Below are 3,269 nucleotides of genomic sequence, written 5' to 3' on the forward strand. Positions count from 1 at the left end.
CTCTAGCAGTGGATAATCACTAAGTTTTATCCAATTGAATCCATAGGTAAGGAAAGAAACTGTTGAACCCTTGTGAATCATTGAGTTAGTGAATCCTATGATGATTATAGTGATATTGTGTGAAATAGATTGTGTTCTGGTTGATTTGGAGTTCAATTGGACAGTTTGGAATGAAATCCAGGTAATTAGGCCTGAGAAATTTATATTTGGAAGCTTGGAGCTTGTGAAAAGAGAGATTTTTGAGGTGAACTAAATAAATTATTGATGGATTGAGAATAAAGGATGAATGAATTTGTGTACGTTGGATTATGACTTTAATGAGTATAAAATAATGATGATTGTTGATGTGTTGAGGGTTGATGGAAGGTTTGTGAAATTGAATTGAACGAATTGGTTGAGAAATGTGTGGTTTGATTTTGTAAATGATTTAATAATGGAAGTGGTTTGATTTTGAAATAATTTGATACTGAAAATGATTTGAATGATCGAGAGGTGTTTGGTTTGGTGGTTAGGACCCTTGAAGGGTGGCAGAAATTTGATTTTAGAGGAGATACTGCCAAAATTTCTATAAAAATTTGGAGTTTTTATTTGAAGTGTTATTTTAAAAAGAAAAGGATTATTATGTGGCTTGTATATTTGAGAATATTGAATATTATATTATTGAGCTTGGAGTTTGACTCCATGGAATACTATATTATTGAGTGATGAGCAGATAATTTATACGCTTTTTGGCATTGTTTTTAGTTAGTTTTTAGTATATTTTGATTAGTTTTTATTATATTTTTTATTAATTTTTAAGCAAAATTTACATTTCTGGACTTTACTATGAGTTTGTGTGTTTTTCTGTGATTTCAGGTATTTTCTAGTTGAAATTGAGGGACCTGAGCACAAATCTGATTCAGAGGCTGAACAAAGACTGCAGATGCTATTGGATTCTGACCTCTCTTCACTCGAAATGGAATTTTTGGAGCTATAGAACTCCAATTGGTGCGCTTCCAATTGCGTTGGAAAGTAGACATCCAAGGCTTTCCAGAAATATATAATAGTCCATACTTTGCACGAGTTTTGATGATGTAAAATGGCGTCAAAACGCCAACTCTCTGCCCTTTTCTGGCGTTAAAATGCCAAAACTGGTGTAAAAGTTGGATTTAAATGCCCAAACTGGCACCAAAGCTGGCGTTTAACTCTAGAAATAGCCTATGCACGTGAAAGCTCCAATGCTCAGCCCCAGCACACACCAAGTGGGCCCCAGAAGTGGATTTCTGCACTGCCTATCTTAGTTTACTCATTTTTTGTAAACCTAGGTTACTAGTTGAGTATAAAAACTATTTTTAGAGATTTATTTTGGACCTCATGACATTTTCACGTTTTACATTGTATTTCTATGGCATGAGTCTCTAAACCCCATGGTTGGGGGTGAGGAGCTCTGCTGTGTCTTGATGAATTAATACAATTACTTCTGTTTTCTATTCAATCACGCTTGTTTCTGTTCTAAGATATTCACTCATACTTAACCGTGATGAATGTGATGATCCGTGACACTCATCTCCATTCGCAACTTATGAACGCGTGTCTGACAACCACTCTCATTCTACCTTAGATTGAGTGTATATCTCTTTGGTTCCTGATTCACGAGTTTGATTGCCTCTCTTGACAACAGAGCATTCAAGTCCGTGAGATCAGAGTCTTCGTGGTATAAGCTAGAATCAATTGGTAGCATTCTTGAGATCCGAAAAGTCTAAACCTTGTCTCTGGTATTCTGAGTAGGATTCGGGAAGGGATGACTGTGACGAGCTTTAAACTCACAATTGTTGGGCGTAGTGACAGTATGCAAAAGGATCAATAGATCTTACTCCAACACTAGTGAGAACCGACAGATGATTAGCCCTACGAAACCCATAGCTGGACTATTTTCACTGAGAGGACGGCTGGTAGCCATTGACAACGGTGATCCACCAACATACAGCTTGCCATGGAAGGAGCCTTGCCTGCGTGAAGAAGAAGACAGTGGGAAAGCAGAGATTCAGAAGATGGAGCATCTCCAAAACCTCAACTTGTTCTCCAGTACTGAATCACAAGTACCTTTTATTTGATGTTCTTTTATTTTATTGCAAACAAAACCCTTTTCATTGTTAATCTCCTAACTAAGAGTTACAAGATAACCATAGCTTGCTTCAAGCCGACAATCTCCGTGGGATCGACCCTTACTCACGTAAGGTATTACTTGGACGACCCAATGCACTTGCTGGTTAGTTATGCAGAATTGGAAAGTGTGATTGCAATTTCGTGCACCAAGTTTTTGGCGCCGTTGTTGGGAATTGTTCGAGTTTGAACAACTGACGGTTCATCTTGTTGCTTAGATTAGGAAAATTTTATCTTTTGGGTCAGAGTCTTTTATTTTCTTTTCAAATTTTTTCAAAAATTTATTATTTTTTCTTTATTAATCTTTAGATTTTTCAGTTTGAGTCTAGTTGCATGTTTTAAGTTTGGTGTCCTTTGTGTTTTTTTCATCCAAAAAAAATTATTTTTCTCTATTTAATCCTTGCATTTGTTGAATGTGTCTATGTTCTTGTTAATAGTTACTCCTTTGAGTCTTTCTTTCTAAAATCTTTTCTAAAATAATTTTTCGTTGATTAAATCTTGTGTCAAGTTTCAAGCTTGGTGTTTTCTTGTTAGTTTTTATTTAATTTTCGAAAATTTATTTTTGGTTTTCTAGACATTTTAACTTTGGTGTTCTTTTTCTGTTCTTGAGTCCTTTGAGTCTTTGAATTTTTGTTCTTTGTGTTAATCTTCAAAGTGTTCTTGAGTCCTTCTTGTGTTTTGATCTTAAAATTTTTAAGTTTGGTGTTCCTTAGTGTTTTTCCTCCAAATTTTCGAAAATAAGGAGCATTAGATCTAAAAATTTTAAGTCTTGTGTCTTTTTATTATTTTTCTCTTTCTTCATTAAGATTCAAAAATAAAAAATATCTTTTCTTCATTCCACTCATAATTTTCGAAAATTTTGCATTAAATTAGTCATTAATTTTAAAAAACATATCTTTTCAATCATATCTTTTTTTTTTCAAAACTTCCTAACCACTTTCTCTTTCTTCATTTTTTGAAAATCCTCATCAAAAATTTTCAAATCTTTTTTTTTCTTTATTTTTTTATTATTACTATTTTGAAATATATATATATATATATAATAAAATAAATAAAATAAATCCACATCATCTCCCTTTCTCCATCATGGAACTAAGTGGAAATGAACAGTCCAGAAGGACTCTAAG

Source organism: Arachis duranensis, chromosome 4, assembly GCF_000817695.3.
Source record: "Arachis duranensis cultivar V14167 chromosome 4, aradu.V14167.gnm2.J7QH, whole genome shotgun sequence".
Taxonomy (NCBI): Eukaryota; Viridiplantae; Streptophyta; class Magnoliopsida; order Fabales; family Fabaceae; genus Arachis; species Arachis duranensis.